Raw genomic sequence first — 15865 nt, 5'->3', positions numbered from 1 at the left:
GAGCTTGTGCGGGAGGGACAGAGGGTCTGATGGTGCCACTCAGGGAGCAGAGGGTTTTGGGAAGCAAGCAGCACGCCAGCACGTTCTGACTGGTGACACTGGGAGGAACCCTGCCACATGGGGAAGAGAGCCCGGGAGGGCAGAGGGTCCCAGCTCTGCCGCGCTCAGGCTGCTGGTGGCCCTTTCTGCTGCGGGGCTGCTCTCCAAGCACAGCCCGATTCTTGGTTCTTGCAGGCTCATCCCAAGCAAGGGCCTGCGACGGCCCCATCTGCAAACGCAGGGGGACTTTGCCCCGCACCAGGTGAGTTTGGGAAAGCAAGGCAACCTCCTGCAATGCTGTGCTCACTTGTCCCGAGTGTCGCCATGCAGGTTGGGCAGCCCACGGAAGGATGTCACCTGGACGGACAAGGACAACTGCTGGGCAGTGCCTGCTGGATATGCTTCTGCGGGGACACGGAGCCTCTGCTGCTGCCCGCAGCTTGCAGGAGGGCAGGGCGAAGGCTGGCACAGGCTGACCCCGTGGCACGATGGCTCTCAAGAGCCTCTAAGTCAACACCTCCGAGCCACAGCCGCGGTTCCAGCTGCTGCCTCCCTGCCCATCCTGCCGCACCACACAGCACCGTGCTGCCGGCAGGGCAGCGCAGGGCAGGGCAGGCGCTGGGACCGCTGGCCTGGGGTCTCCATTGGTGGTGTCTTACTCTGTTTTCCTCTGCAGCAGGAGGGAGCAGCAGCGGGAGCAGCACCAGCAGGAGGAGGATGGGGCTGCCCTGGCCCTTCGCCCTGCGGCGCACCCCGGCCGCTGCCCAGGTGCCAGGACAAGCGGGCTCCAGCTGCAGCAGGGTGCTCTTTGGGCAGCCCCTGGCAGCCCTCTGTGGGGAGGACAACACGCTGCCCCGGCCCATCCAGGTAAGCCAGCCTGGACAGATGGGGTCCCCAGCCGTCCCTCCGGCTGCTCTGGAGAGGGCCTGCGTGTCCCCAGCAGCTGCGGGGACAGGGCACTGGGCTCTGCACCCCCAGAACCTGCTTCTGGTCCCAGACCCTTTGTGGCGCTTAGGCAACCACGTCTGGGGCAGAGCTCTGGTCCTTGCCACCGCTTGGTTCTTCAGCCAAGCAAGTGGCCTCCTGCCTCTCCTGCAGGAGCTGCTGGCTGTCCTGCGCCAGCAAGGACCAGCAACGGAGGGGATATTCCGCAGAGCTGCCGGTGGGACAGAACTTCGGCAGCTGCGCGAGGCCCTGGACCGCGGCAAGGACATCGACGTAGGAAGCCAGCCTGCGCTGCTGCTGGCCGTCATCTTGAAGGTGAGCACTTCTGACGTGCAGCTGGAGGAGCTCCTGGCTGGCCTGCAGCGTTCAAAGGCTCACCTGCGGCCCTTGGCATTGCAGGACTTCCTGCGAAGCATCCCCACCAAGCTCCTCGTCGTCGACCTCTACGAGGACTGGATGGCAGCCATGGAGAGGGCCAGCAAGCAGGCCAAGGTGGAGGAGCTGAAAGCGTAAGTGTGGGCAGCAGCCTGCCTGGTGAGCAGGGACCGGGAGAGTTCTGGGACCTGCCTGCAAAGGCACGGGCTCCTCAGAAAGCTGTCTTTTCGGGCAGCTGCAAAGCTGTGCAACACGGCCGCTGGCTCCCACCCGCCTGGGGCCAGCTGCAGGGACGGCTGTGGGCACCCTCTGCTTCATCAGCCTTGTCTTCCTCTTCCCTCAGGGTGGCCAACAAGTTGCCTGCGGCCAACCTCCTCCTCCTGAAGCGGCTGATGGCCCTGCTGCAGCACATCGGCCACAACGCAGCCACCAGCAGAATGAGCTGCAGCAACCTGGCCATCTGCGTCGGGCCCAACCTGCTGAGCCCACCCAACGAGGACCTGCTCCCGCTGCAGGCCATGCTGGCGGTGACCGAGAAGGTACGCCCTACCCAGCAGCCAGTGCTGCCTTCCCGGCCCATCGGAGCTTGGCTGTTGCGAGGTCCCTGGCTGCCTCCTCCCTTGGGCCAGTGCTGGTGGGCTGGGTGCCTGGAAGAGCAACCCCCAGCCGCAGCCGCCTGCGCAGGCGAAGGGTCAGCAGTGGGAAAGGCTGCTTGACACGTCTGCAGGCACCTGGCTTGAGACCAAGGCTTTGATGTCTGCAGGTGAACGTGCTGGTGGAGTTCCTCATTGAAAACTGCGGGGACATCTTTGGGGAGGAGGTGGCCGGCCTCTCCCCTCCATCAGCCGAGGAGGTGCCAGCACCCATGGACAGGGGCACAGGTAGGAGGCGGGACTGAGGCTTGTCACAGACACTGGGGCTTGGGATGCCAGAAACCTCAACGCTGACGAGACAAGTGGTGTAGGGCTCAGCTGGGCTTTGCTTAGGTGTTCTTGACTTCCAAGAAGTCGCGCTGCTGCACATGCTTTTGCCTTCCAGAGCTGCGGTGCGAAGAGCAAAGTGGCCCTGCAGGCACAGCAGAGACCCAGCGTCCAGCAAAAGCCTTTCTGGATGCAGCCGCCTCTCTGCTGGGCATCGACAGAGGAGATGGGGGAGACACAGGGGCAGGGCCCAAAGCGGCAGAGGTACGGCAGCTCCACAGACGCTGGGGCAACATGTCTCAGGTGGGACAGTAATTTCCCAGGAGGCCAAGCAGCCGCTGGGCCTCCTCCTGGCAGCCGCTCTCTTATGCCTTTGGGGTTCCTCCTCTCCCCCCAGAGTGGTGCGTGCTAAGGAAAACTGGAAAGGCTGTTTCTGGAATGCACTTCATTAAGTATGATCTGCTTCATCAAACAAAACATACCTACAAAATACCCACAAAAGGACAGAAAGGAGTAGCTGCCACCTTGAGAGGGCTTTTGCTCAAATCCTACTCCGTCGCAGCTTCATCAAGTCTAGGCTGCGTTGGCTGGACTGTGCAAAATGTGCACGATGCAAACCAGCATCTCCTCTGTAGAGCTCATACAGCAATTTGGCAGTCAGGCCCTCACTACCCCAGGCTGTCACTTGCCACCCGTTACCTCCCAAGTTTCTGGTTTAGGCACCTCCAGATTTGCCTCCAGGCACCCCCGAGGGCACGGCAGAGTCCCTGGCACGCCTGCCACAACTGACCAGCCTGCCCCAGGAAACCAGGTAGGAAGAGCTCCCCTTGCCTGACCTGAGAGCTCGCTGCAGGGGCTTGGGGCTTTCCCCATCTCATCACGCTGTGGGATGGAAAGGTTTGCAGGCTCCCAGCAGGAGAAGGAAAAGTCAAGGAAAAGGAAGAGAAAAGAAGCCTGGGCAGAGGAGAGGGACAGCCAAGCACAAATAAAAAGGAGAAGAGAGGAAGTGATTTTGTGGACCCAAACCTGAGAAAATGCAGGAAGCTGCAGCACGTCAGGAAGGCCAGGTGCGTACCACGCGCTGCTGCCCATCTTTCCCAGCCCTGAACACGGCCCTAAGTCAGCCCAGCTGGCTGGCAAGGGCCGGCGAGGGCTGGTGCTGAGCAGGGTTTGGGATGAGCCCCACGGCAGCTCCCCGGGGGCTCCCCGTCGAGCCCTGCTGCGCGGCACAGGGGCACTGTCAGCATCCCTGCGCACGCACAGCTCCCTAGGGACATCACCCCTGGGGAGAAGGCACCGGAGCCGGCCTCGAGTGGAGGCCAGCAAGAGCTGTCCCTTCTGGGCCATGAGGAATTCCTCGGAAACAGCGTCCCCCAAAGAGGGGGGAACCAAATCCTGCCTCTTCCTGCCTCTGGGGGCTTATCAGAGCTTTCTGACTCTGTCGTTGCAGGTGCCGACTGATTTTCACCGGCTGAACAGCTGTGACTCCTGGGCCCCTGCAGCTGCTGTTGACAATAAAAGAATCTTTTCCCTCTCCTGACTGTGTCTGCCATAGGGTCTTGTGGAGTGGGGAGCGCTTGTGCTGGGGTGGACCCTCGGGGAGGAGATTGGGATGGTCCCTTGCCCCAGCACCCTTTCCAGCGGGCATCGGGGCTGAGCTGAGGGGCTTTAGGAGGAAAAGCAAAGCACAGAGCCACACAGGAGGGGGGGTTGGAAGGGACCCGTGGAGGTCCTCTGGGCCAAGCCCTCTGCTCCAGCACGCTCGCCTCGAGCAGGTTGCTGAGAACTGTGTGCCCTTGGCCTTTGAAGATCCCCAAGGACAGAGACTGCACAACCTCCTTGGGCAACCTCTGCCAGCATTTGACCGCCCTGGGGGGAAAAATTTGCCATTTCAGTCTCTCCTTTCACTGTACCACATTCCAGAACAGCCATGACATGACAAGCTCCCTACAGCTCTGGCAAAACCAAACTGGGTGGAAATCAGAAACTGGTACTGCTGTATAAGCAGCACAGCCTTTAAACCCAAACCAAGGGTTTAATTCTAAAGGTCAGCTGTTGGAGCACCATGAGGCTCTGGTGGGACAGCTCTGGAAAGAGTTAAGCCTACGCATCTTCAAAAGTTCTGCTCACCTTGGAAGAGGCCACATATGCAGGGCTAGCGCTGCCCGTACCCTGGAAGGTTAATTTAACCCTAATTTCTAAATAGCACTGCAGATACCATTTGAAGGGCACAGCACTGTCTGCCTCTGTCTCACTAGGAGCAAACACTGACCCGCTGGCTAATTATTCAGCTGCTTTGGGGGGCGGGGGTGGGGGTGGGGGTGGTAATTTGCAGTAGATTTAAAAACCACCCTCTTGCCAATTCAAGTCTGCTCCGACTTCAGTGAGAGCAGCTGGGGAGAACTGCAGTCAATGCTGACATGCTCTTCAAAGCCTTCACTGCCCCCAGCCTGCACGGTTTGCTCAGAGAGCAACAGAATTGCCCGTCAGCCAGAACAAGGAACAGAATCACTAAAGCAGCATCCCCTCATCGGCACTGTTTTTAAGTTTATCTCCTCCGTGTTTTGCTGTCTCTCCATATGGCCGTTTTGTTAATAAAGGCAGTGTCGCCAAAGGCTTGAGGTAATAAACAATTAAATTAGTAAATGAAAAAAATTGTGTGCTAGAGGGGAGAAGCCAGTATGGGAATGGGAACTGCGTGTTCTGCCCTTGCTTACACCACACCTGACCAAGAGCCTTTATACATTGCCTGAAAAATCAGTTATCTGCAGTGAATCCCAGTGACAAGACAAATAGTTACAGCTTTTTTTCTTTTTTTAAAAAACAAACAAAACTTGGTCTCTTCTGCAAGGTCAGCTCCAGTTGAATGTGACAGCAGCGCATCCCTGGGAACGCCGAAGGGGATCTGCACTGAGCCACCAGGCACCCTCCTGAAGACGAAGCAGCTGGCTGTACGACCGCTGCTGGAAACCAGGCAGCAGCGAGCTTCACCTGGAGCACAGGGCTCTGGATCAGGGAGGTCAGGGACCAGGCTGAAGGAGACAGGACCCCGCATTACGACTGTCATGAGAAGAGGAAAACCCAAGGAAGGTCTTCTGCCTCCTCCCTCGTTACAAGGCGCTGGGAAACCATTTGCGCCCTGTGGCAGCACATAACAGACCCAGCACGGGGGTTATGCAGGCAGAAAAAAGCTGCCACTGATTAAGAAAACTTACACCCTAGGCCTGTCTCTTCTTTCCTGATCACAGAGATGTGACATGCAGCTGCCTTCTGTGATGCCAAGAGATGTCAGCCTTAGCAGCCACATAAAACATCTCCGAGAAGACAGCATGACAAAGAACAAGTAGGAAATGACCTAAGAATGGTGCTTTTTCCTTTCTGCAGGGAGAGCAAACACTTCCATCAGTCCATAACAAGCCTTTGGCACTTGTCAATACGGCAAAAATCAGGCACTTAGGGAGGCAGGAAAAGAAGATGACAATGGAGCAAGGAGGAGAAACAGCCACTTTTGTCAGCAGGTTACATCAGCCCCCAGCTAAGCTGCAACAGCTCCTTCATGTTGACTCATTCCTCCAGTCTTTTTTTACCCAAGACAGACACAAATCCTCCCCTTGCTGGATCCAGAGGATTCCCTAACACGCTGGGCTGCCTGGCAGCTGGGAAAGCAATCTGACAGGGAAAAGCACACCCGACAGACACAGGATTTGACAGTGTGAGCACAGGACGACACACTGGTCCCAAGGGTCGCAGATCTGCAGACAGCCTGGCAAGCAGGGATAAGCCAACCGAGGACGCAGGTATGCAGTCCCTACACCCCTCTTCCAACCCAAAAAGCCCCGTCTCAACACACAGATTTGGCGGGTTTTTACTTATTTTCTTCTGGTGGCAGAGATACTCCCTCCCTGCTGCTCCCTGCAACTGAGAATAGAACAGACACAACTCACCCAGCAGAGAGGAGAGGGGTACAGGGAAGCTGGTGCCTGAGGGGGACTGCAAGGAATTCCTGAAGTCACTATCCCAAAGTGAAGTTCACCACAAATCATGCTGGCTTGCTCAGGTAATGATCTTGTCTCCCACAACGCCAGCAGCAAGCTTGCCTTAACAGGAAGAGCAATTATCACTCGAGGGTTAAGAGTACCACCGGGGTGGCAGCACGGCCACCTGCATTACAGCATTTTCCTTTTCTGTTTCAAACAAGACACCAGCCTTTCGTTTGCCCTGTTGCCGCCCCTTAAATTAACCTCATTCAGTTTGTCAGGCTGTCCGTCAGTCTGCATAACATTCCCGATGCAACGCTCCTGTGAAAATTTCAGTCGATAACTCGCCCTTTCAATTGGGGACCATGATCTCTGAGCCTCACAGCCACCGTTTGCAGATTGGCCAACAAATGGGAGACAGGGAAATGATGGCTCACCACCCTGCAGCAACCTCCAAGCAGGAATCAGAGCAGCGGCTTTGGCGCTTTAGAGGACACAAGGCTTGGGTTCAGGGACACGGGGGAATGAAGGATGCCCGTGTCACCCATCAGCTGGGCTAAGGCACAGCGCAGCCTGCTCCGCTCTCAGGTGGACACGTGCACGTCACCCTGACACCCGACTGCATCTCAGGCTTTATCTCCACAATTATTCAGTCCCCTCTGCTTCCCGTCAAGGAGCTGCCAGGCAGCGTAAGGCAGCCAAGGGCAAAACTTCAACTGGGGCAGCAAAAGAGCGGCAGAGCAGGCAGCTGCTGAGGGCCAGGGCGCAGCTCGGGCACATCTCGCCCACGCCCGCGCTGCTCCCATCAGGCAGCCTCAGCAGCACCGTGCCCGGAGTCTGTCTGAAGAGCCTTTGGTGAAGCGGCTGATGGAGCAGGTTCCCAGGACCTGCCTCCTGGCACGTCTCCATGAGAGCAGCAGCTGCCCTGAAAAGCAGAGATGCTCACCATGGGGGAACTCAGCCCCGTGGAGTCAGCAGGGGGGATCATCACACACACAGAGTCACAGAGCGGCTGGGGCTGGCGAGACCTCTGGAGATCATCTGGTCCAAGCCACTGCTCAAGCAGAGCCCGTCTTTATTGCAGGGAAAGAAACCGTCCCTGAGCCGCCTTGTATTACTGCTCTAGTGACTGATCAGCCCCAGGACTGGCAGAGATGGCGGTGAAGCACGACAGGCTTTATTGCCCAGTCCCATGGGTTAGGGCCCTGAGGCAACGGAGGGGCAGATGTACCCTGCAAGCCCCCCGGCTACACCGCGAGCTGCCCGGGGAGGAGGGAGGCATTGCACCGGGGCAGCAGGACCCGAACAGCTCTGCGGGTCACTGCCTGCGACAGGCATGCAAACCCATCATTTCAACACCAGTACCAGCCATCCCTGGTGGCTTGCTCTCGCCACAGGTGGAAAGCGGGTTTTCATGGTGGATTCAAAGAAAGCTGCCCTGGGAATCCCTCCCCCACTTGGAGGTTACTGTTGTCCCCCAAACAGCTGGAAAAGCAGCAAGGAGGAAATTCGCCCCCCTCCCCCTTGGCCCAGGAGGCTGAGCCTGGCCTCTCGCACGCTGCCTGATGCTTTACCCGCAGACCCAACCAAGCCCACAGAGCCAGGCCTGGGTGAACCAGCTCCACAAATCCAGCCCACCTAGCGTGGAGCAGAACAAACCTCCTCCCAACCCTGTTTTTAAGCCCCTCACAGATCCCACCTCCAGTGAGCGGCACATCCCACCCAGCGTCCGCACAGGAGCCCTCCCTGGCTGCACCAGCCCTGCCCCCCCCGCCAGGGCAGCGACCCAACCGCCTCCTGCCACCTGCCACGCAGCTTGTCAGCTGCAGCCTCCATCAGTTCAACGGCCTTTCCCTGCGGCTGGCCTCCGGAGATGCCCTGCAACGCGACGGAGCCCACACGCTCTGTAGCTACACAACCCTTACCGTTATATTTTTGTGCAACACCACAGCTGGTTGGGCCCCCAGCAGGTGTGAAACTCACCTCACCACAGGCAGGCTGAGGACAAACTTCACACCCCAGACTCTGTCACAAACAGCAGTCTGACACAAAGCAAACGCAGACCTAATGGGGAAAGCGTCGGGAAATCCATGCCCGTCCAGGAGCAAAGGGCCACAGGGGCCTCTTGATCTCAGAGCTCCAAAGACACGACTCTCCGTTAAATACCGTCCAGAAAACAGAGGGAAAACTTGTAAAGATGATCCAGACTCATTTCTGCACAAACATCTATGCAAGCTGTCTATTTTACTGAGGGGTGCCCCAGCTAAAACTGCCCCCAGAGCCAGGCTCCTCTCGCTGCGTTGGGACGGAATATCTTGCTTTCTCTCCGAGACAGCAATATGGGAACGTTGCATGTAAAAATCAGGCCACAGGCTGCTACAGACCAGTCAATTTTCATTGGGAAATAGTCCCACAGATACTTACCATCTCTACACAGAAGGAAGCAGGGATGACAGCCTGATTGGAGAGGTGGAGAGTTTTGGACGCATCTTGTAGGACTTCAATACTGCTGGAATTTATCTCACTCAGATGCACGTAGACAACCCGTTCTTCTCCAATGCTCACTAAACAGATATTCTGCTCCAGGAAGCAGGTAGGAAAGAAAAAAGAAAAGCAGGGGAAGTTAAAAAATATGAGACAGCTCTAAGTGTCCTCCTCGACTGGGCAATAAGTACGGCTGTTGGAAGTTTTCAGTGTTGCAAGGCTGAAACAGAAGGCCTGGGGCAAGTGCAGGCTCGGGAGTGACCCCATCTGAAAGCCACAAGCTCCCGTTCTCAGGGGACAGAGAAACCCTGGGTCCCACGCTCTCCTTTCCAGACCTCCTCCACAGTTAGCTCTCCTTTCTCTGCCTTGTGCCTGCTCCCGCTCCTTCTGCCGCTCAGCCTTGCCCCAAACCTCCCTGACCGCTGCTGCTGCACAGCGACACTTGGACAGTTACTTCTCTGACATTCCCAAAAATGCACCTCTGAAAACCAGCACAAGCCAGAAGCGAAGCAGGCTCTTCAGAGCAGAGATCGTGCAAGTTATGGCCTCTGATGTGTGCTTATGTGTATTCCTGGTATGGCATGAATAACAGGCATTAATTATTCATGACATCATTCAAGTGGTGTTTTTTCTCTTGACAGTCAGAACCAAAAGCTTTCTCCTTGCAGAACTGGCACAGACTACTGGAGGAGGAACACAGATCCCTTTGCTAAACCACCTTCCCACATCATTAAAAACAACGAGAATTTGTGCACTCTTGCGGTGGATTTCACTGGTTCCAAACACCTCAACACTTCAACAGGATCTGAATGCATAGAACTCCCAACACTGACCAGACGCCGTATGATTCACTGGAGGGCACAGAGTACGATTTAACCGAAAAAGAAACCAGCTTCCACGATGTAAAACCTTTAATGATGTCTGGCTCAAGGAAGTGGTATTGACCGCTGTCAGAATCACCAGCCCAACTCAGCCAGAAGCAGCAGCATCCAGAAATGCTCATCCCTTGGCAGGGCACTGCTGCGTGCAACTAAGAGCCAAAAACCTCACCTACCAAGGCTGGGGCCTCCAAAATAAGGAACTGAAGCCATGCACGATGATGCATGTCTGGGCGATGCTGCCCAAAGCTCCCGGGAAGGAGGAGCTGCAGGGAAGAGCTGCGCCTCGCCAGCCAGCTCAGCTTCCCGGTGACAGCGGGACAGCAGCAGCAAAGGCAGGGCAGAGCCCTTTGGGGATGAGCGGAACAACATCTGGAGGATGCCCAGGAGAGCTGCCTTCTGTCAGCCTGTGTACTAACACCACGCATCCTCACCACCAAGGAGAGGGCTTCAAAAACCCCAACCCCTTCATCTACAGGGTTCTAAAAGGGACAAGGAAAATGCCATGCAACAGCGTTACAGGCAACATGGCACAGGGAAAGGCAGCAACAAGCGATGGCAGCTCTGCCACCAGTAACGCCAGCGCTGGGATTTACCAGCTCCTTCATGCAGATGACACACGCCAGACTGGAGCTGGCACGCGTTCACCTGCAAACAAAATACCCGACAACGGAGCTGTGGAGGGACTCTGCACAACCTGGATGAAAGATCTGTACCACGTTCTGCCTGAAACGGTGGTAAAGACCAGGCATCGACACTGGGCACCCCAGCCTAAGGCAAGAACGAGCTTTGAAGTTCTACTGGAACACACTGCAGCGATTCCCAAGGTCAGACTTGCAGCCGTACGGGTAGGATCTGCCACCAGCGCAGGACACGTAACAAGACAGCCAGCTCTTCTGCCAGCCCAGAAAGCTTTGGGTGCGTCAGCTACCAGGGAACTACTGGAACTGCACTGCAACCAGAAGACAGACCTATAGAAAATGCAACGCATCTAGTCCTTTCTTTAGGCACAGCTACGCTTCTCCAGCTGAAATGCTCGCCCTTTGGGCAAAACATTGACACGTTCACGTCCAAACAGAAAAGATTAAGGTAAGGTCAACTTTCAATTTATAAATTGTTAGCCCAAGCGTAAAAGCTTTTCAAGGTACCTGTAGTTCAAAATCCAGCTGACATTTAAACAACTGGTTATTCCAGTGGGGAGAAACCCTCCTCTTTCGGGGAAGCATGCCTTCTGTTTGCAAGCAACTGTTTTGTCAAACGTGAGACTTCCCTGCAAAGCCTGCATTGCCTGGCCTTGCTGTTGACTGGTTTACATGCACATCCCCAGCAGCCAGGGTTGAGATGACCAGTGGCATCCAAGGGATTTGGCATCATCGTTTCAATTCGGTTTATAAAAAGTTTATATCCCTGCAATTGTTTTCAAAATGTCAGCCTTCCTTTCTGTTACAGAAAGCTTCACGTTCTCGGGAATCCTCTGATATCCCCTTCCGTGCTCAGAGAGAGGACAAGACATTTTAAAACAGCTGCTTCAAAAGTTAGTATCCTTTTAAATTAAAGTTTAATTAACTAAATTTGTTCTCGATTTCAGCCAGTGGAAGCCAGGACACCAGATACAACATTCTCTTGCCTACACTTTGTTGTTGCTGCTGTATATGCCTGAATGCAAATGTCCTGTAGGAGCCTTTAGTCCAGGAATGCTTTGCCTCACCCCTTTTCAAGCTTGGTAGGGAAAAAAAAAGAAAAGAAAAAAAAGCTTGTGCTCCAGATGCAAGCAGTGTGGAGTCTCATGCGTCTTTGGCTGGGGCTTTTGGCAAAGAGATATGATGGATATTTCTCAGGCGGGATGGACCTGACTTTCAGGAAAGCTTAAATCCAGCTTTACAGAAATCATCATTTCAGCACGGTCTCTTACACCGCTCTTGCTTTAGTGGTATTCAGCGATGTCCCCGTGCGCTCCCGAACAAGAGTTCTAATGAAGCAGCGGTTGCTGCTCATCTCGTAACGCAGGAGAGCGAGAGACCCAGGAATTGCTCTGGGTTTCAGACTGGGCTTGTTATCCCGCCTCACACGTCCGTAATTAAACACCATCTCAGACACTTAGATTTCCACCTAAGAGGACACCACCCTTCTCTAGGCATTAGCTGCTACTTATGCCATGAATCCCTTCTTTCCGTGTCCGCACCAGCCACGTATTGTCACGTTCTCCTTTTCCCTGGCAGAACCCCTGTACACTTTATGCCCACCAAGATGAGTCACACAAAGGCACGCATCTCGCCTAGCACTCACCAGCGGGGATCTTTCATTCCCAAACACTGAGACACTAGCCACAGTGTCCTGCCTTCCTATCGCCTGGGCTTCCAGCGTCAACGGGATCTCTACCGAGCTGTGAGGCTGGATAATCCCACACGGCACAGGGCTGGAGTACCACACAGCAGCATCCTCCTTGTGCTCCTATAAGGGACAGAATCAAAGACAACTTCAGAGTGACCTCTGAGGAAACTCCAAGCTTCTTAACATCCACCACAACGGCAATTCACCCACATTTTTAAAAATCCCTAGGAGAAAGCAGAAAGGCACAACACAAGGAGCAAGATTTGTATGGGCCTAATTAGCATCCTCACAGGGTCCAAAAGCTGCTGCACTCGCAAACGCCCACTCCGGTGCTGGCGGCCTCCTTGCAGCAGCTTTTCACAACCCTCCAAGTTCTCCTGCATGAAAGCACCCCAAAGACTAGAACCGAAACTGCTTTCTGAAGAGTTCAAACCGCTCCTGAAGTTCATATTCAGGTAGCTTCCCGTTCTCTCCAAAACTTTAGGTTTGAATATAAAACAGCAAAGGTCTTATCCAAACCCCGTTTTTTTCCTAACAAACCCCTCGATAACGACGTTTGAGGGCAGGAGGCGAACACGACGCCAAGCCTGAGGAAGGACTCCACAGCAGCCTGGAAGATCGCTGTCGTTCACAAGGGTCAGCATCCACTCGCAAGGGAACTTCAGAAAGCACCGTCCAAATGTCAGAACAGGGCTGAGCACGGGCAGTGGAGGAACGACACATCCGGGTGAAGAGATGACCAAAGGGAATTAGAGACACTGAGAGAATGTAGAAGTTGTTTACTCCCCAAACAGCATGAAACAGACATAAGGCATTTGTCTCTGCCAGATAGACATTTCCTACCTCTACGGCAATCGATCACCTCTAACTTCTTCTTACTCAACAGCCTCTTGTAAAGGAGGGGCAGCCCCAGACTCCCGTGGCAGAGGCTGCCCAGTGCCCTGCCCCAGTGCTCTCTCATCAAGCTTTGCCCCTCCCTTGCCCCAGGAGGCCGGCAAGGACCCTCCCACAGTCCCAGCAAGGCACGAGCTCTGCGGGAGCCTTCCCGCTGAGGACCAGCGCTCCCCAAAGCTCAAGGAAAACAAGACTCCCGCATCTCAGTAAAAGCAACTCCCTCCTCTCCCGTACCGCTCTCGCCCTGCCTGAAACCTCAGCCGCTTGCCCCCGCGATGGAGGGCACCAGCACCGCCTGCCTCTCGCGCTGGGTGACCAGCCTCTCCCAGCTCCTGCAGCTGCCTGGGTCCTCCACACACCAGCCCACACACCGACTCTTCCCATTCCCACTCGTTTTACAAAATTGCAGCCCAGGCACCCAGTGGGTGACTCTGCCGGGGAGAGGGAACAGCACCAGCAACTGCGTCCCTCTCGTCATTAAACTGGCACCCGCTGCGGCGCAACGGCATTGAACGACGCTGCAGCTTTTGGCTTAAGTCTGGGAACGTTCATGCTCAAGAGAACCAGAGAAACCTGAGCTCACCTGCCACACCAAGGACTAGTTTCCCCTCACCACTCCTGCCGTAAGCCCCTTTCCCATTTGCACACGCCTTCACTAACTGAGCCAGACCCCAGCTTTCAGCAGGCTGCTCGCCGCCTTCCAAACAAATGCTGCATTTTGGGCCAACCCAGCACAAGCCCACCGCTTGCAGGGAGAAGCAGGGGCAGTCCTTTGGAGATTCATTACTCCTCACGTCCCAGACAACAGGCCAATAGTGAATATAATCACTGCTCCCTTTAAAAAAATATAAAATAAAAAAAAGACAGAGGCATGGCCCTGAGCACTGAGCACAGGTGCCTCTCAACATGGGCTGCTTTCAAAGCACGGCTGTGCTCACAGCGAGCTGGGCAGAACTAGCTCGTTAAGCAACATTTCTCATTTGGAGCTGAAGCCAGGACACCCCACGCCAGGCAGCGTGCTGGGCATGGGTACGCGGGGAAAGGTGGCCAGCTGCAAGGAAAGCGCCGGTACCTGGCTGTGAGAGGCACGCCAACACCTCCTGGCCAACACCATCCACGCCCACCACCAGCGCCAGCTCGTATCGCCCCACCGTGTTGGAACACAGGGTGACCTGGTAGAGGAGAAGAGCGTCAGATACTTAATCACTGCCAGAAGCCATCAGCCACGCATGGTGTCCTCTGGCTCTCACCCACGGTCAGGAAAGGGAGCGATATTTTGCCTTAGTTCTCCTGCTGGTCCACGTGTAGACCACTGTCTTTCCGAGTAACAAAACTCTTCTGGCGATATCCGATTTATTAAGTACGCCTTGCATACCAGGGCATATGTAAGCTAAATTAAAGCACAATTCATGTTCTACTTGCCACTGGGACCAATTTTTACTCTCGACTACAACAGCATAAATCCAGAGGAAATCTGTTGACTTTCACAGAATGAGTCCAGCTTTACAGTGGGAAGCCGAGGGCAAAACGTGGCCCAGCAGCAGCTGTGCAGCTCATGGCTGCTGGAGCTTTTCCAGTCCTCGCTGCAGTGGATGCAACCATTCTGCTCCACACGAGAGGAAAGATAAGGCCGGGAAGAATAGCAAACTGCTTTATGCAATGACATCTTTCTTTTAACAGTCACCTTCTGTCCCCATCCTTCCTCGGCCCACTTTAAATCAAATTGCTCTAAGCAGCTCAGACACACACGCATGGCTTCTGTGCTTGACCGTAGGGTACATGATCCTTGGCTTACAACTTTGGAAACAAAACGGTGCTCCGCCCCAGAGTACCCCAGCTCACAAAAACCTAACACGAACACCGATCTCTTACTTGCGTTATGCCCAAAGCCAGCAGCACTACAGCCCTCCTGCGCACCAGTGAAGCTTCAGCTCCACCTGCTGAAGCACGTACGGCCGGGCTCGTGCCATACCTGGATACCCAGGGCTCCTTGGGAGCGGATGGTCCCCTTGCAGGGCATTATGGTGAATTCAGTTGGCTTGATGTGATGTTGGGCTCCCTTTCTCCAGGACGGGCAAGTGTTGTCTGATATCTGAGCAAAACTGGTGACGCTGCGCTGTCCTGAGCCTTCGCCAGGGATGCGAAGGTTGAAAGTCATGGGAACCAAGGAGGTGTTAGTGAGGCGACACGGCAGGGTGCGAGGAAAGCCTGGGAAGGTGAGACAAATATCAGTCAAGTCCCCGGCTATCCCGTGATTCCTGGTGTGACTCTCCTGTTAGGATAGACCGGTGCTTGTTGTTTATCTCTTTTCAGTGCGAATGAGAGGTAATGGAGAAGCTCAGGGAGGAGTGAGTTGTGACTGAAGTTGCTTTTTCCATGGATGGCACAGCTTGCTTCCTTGGCAATGGGCAGTGCCGTTGGTGCTGAAGAGCTGTCTCTACCTGTGAGGAGCTCTCTCACCTGCCCCCAAACCAGCCCCAACTCTTTCTCACTGATCAGTGTGCACCCAGACAGAGCATTTATTCTGAAAATTCAGTCTGTAAAATCCCCCATTAACTCCATGAACATTCCCCCAGTTTTCAATATATGAAAGTAGGGCATTGTCATGTAAGGAAAAGAAAGGATGAGACCGGGCACTACAACATGATGCATTGCACTCTAATGCAGTTTCTCTAGGCAGGACCCTTAAGGCATCTCCTGTTTCTGGGCAACCAGACTGAGCACATGACAACTCGGCCCACCTCACTGCAGGCAAACCTGATGCTTCCTTAGAAATGAGCAGGAACTGTGTCTCACCTTACCTAACAAACGGGGACATCACATCCACACTGCCTTTGATTACTGCCCACAAAGCCTGACATCACTTCAGCTCTGACACTTGCTTTCCACAACGGAAAACCAGTGGTACAACCACACTGGGTGAGGGGGTGGCTGTTCTGCAGAGGCAGGACACCAGCCCGCAGCTTGGTCTGGAGCGGACACCAGCTCTGCCAGAAGACACCTCCCATGCCCTGCTTACCAA

At 55.0% G+C, this 15865-nt stretch overlaps 1 pseudogene; it reads right to left on the bottom strand.

Moving 5' to 3' along the window:
* Positions 1–7503: 7503 nt before the first annotated feature.
* LOC130157035 (hydrocephalus-inducing protein homolog) overlaps positions 7504–15865 on the bottom strand; it is a 67239-nt pseudogene continuing 58877 nt past the window's right edge.

The sequence above is a fragment of the Falco biarmicus genome, chromosome 11 (genome assembly GCF_023638135.1).
Source record: "Falco biarmicus isolate bFalBia1 chromosome 11, bFalBia1.pri, whole genome shotgun sequence".
NCBI classification, from domain to species: domain Eukaryota; kingdom Metazoa; phylum Chordata; class Aves; order Falconiformes; family Falconidae; genus Falco; species Falco biarmicus.
The sequence above is the reverse complement of the archived record's forward strand: the minus strand, read 5'-3'. Positions and strand labels throughout refer to the sequence as shown.